Raw genomic sequence first — 1,439 nt, forward strand, 5'->3', positions numbered from 1 at the left:
ATTACACCGCTAGAACATGTTGTTTACATTCCACAGCAGTAATTGTTTTCACCTCAATAGACGTCTGTGATTGGTTGAAATTACCAAAATACGACAATTTTAACACGAAATAACTTTAAAAAGATAAAATTTTCTCAATAACACTAAGAGTAAAAGATATTTTATATGACACATTCTACCAGTGTCCCAAGTTTGAAAGTGTTTCGTTAAGAAAACAAGTGGCGCCCGCCAAATCAGAAAGATCCTATATTTCTTTTATATGTTTCAGCCCAAAAGCTGTGGGCATGCTGGTGCACCGCCGGTGTAATCATCTTTTCAGTTGCCATTCTGATGCGATTTGCTTTATGGTGAAGGAAGGAGTTCGACGCAGCTACCCTCTTTTTAGTTTCTTGCTATGATATAGGTTCGTCATGGATGTTGGGCATCAGGAAATCAAGTTATTTCTTGAAAACATCTGCCCCTATTCCATGAAGATCCCTCACGTATTTTGATGTATGTACGTTTGCATGTATGCAGATAGATAGATAGATAGATAGATAGATAGATAGATAGATAGATAGATAGATAGATAGATAGATAGATAGATAAAACTCATTTTCGTGTGATATAGACTCATAGAACATGTTTCCCGGATTCTGTGGCGTATATACACCTCACTACACGAGATGCCCGACCGTTGCAAGAATACTCTTTTTTTATATGCTAGGTGAGTGAACTGGAGCAACAGGAAACGAACGAAGTGTTTTGCTGAAGAACAGAACGAATCAACCGGTTCAGGAACTGAAACTACTATCTTACGATCACGCGTCCAACACGCTAACCACAAAGCAATACAATTCTCTCTCTCTTCTCTCTCTCTCGCCCTCTTTCTCTCTCTCTCTCCCATTCTCTCCACACACATATATAGGAAATGACTAGTCTTATATTTTCAACTACAAACCTATTCCTTTAACAGTCAACATGTTTTTAATTCTGATGATGGAAGCGATCGTAACCGATCACTTCTGTTAATATTCGAATCTCTTAAATTTTCTTTATGATCCCCTATGTAGTTCTTAAGAACCGCTAAATGACGGGGACGTAAACACACCAACATTGGTTGTGAAGCGATGGTATGGGGGACATTTGCTCAAGGTGCGATGCAGTGGGGCTGAACCCAGACCGTGTGGTTGGGAAGCAAGCTTCTTACCACACAGCTACTCTTGCGTCAATAACGTTACACCGCGAAGGCGGCGAACTGGCAGAAACGTTAGCACGCCGGGCGAAATGTTTAGCCGTATTTCGTCTGCCGTTACGCTCTTAGTTCAAATTCCGCCGAGGTCGACTTTATCTTTCATCCTTATGGGATCGATTAAATAAGTACCAGTTACTGGGGTCGATATAATCGACTTAACCGGTTTGTCTGTCCTTGTTTGTCCCCTCTGTGTTTAGCCATTTGT

The sequence above is a fragment of the Octopus bimaculoides genome, chromosome Z (genome assembly GCF_046866305.1).
Source record: "Octopus bimaculoides isolate indiv1 chromosome Z, ASM4686630v1, whole genome shotgun sequence".
NCBI lineage: Eukaryota > Metazoa > Mollusca > Cephalopoda > Octopoda > Octopodidae > Octopus > Octopus bimaculoides.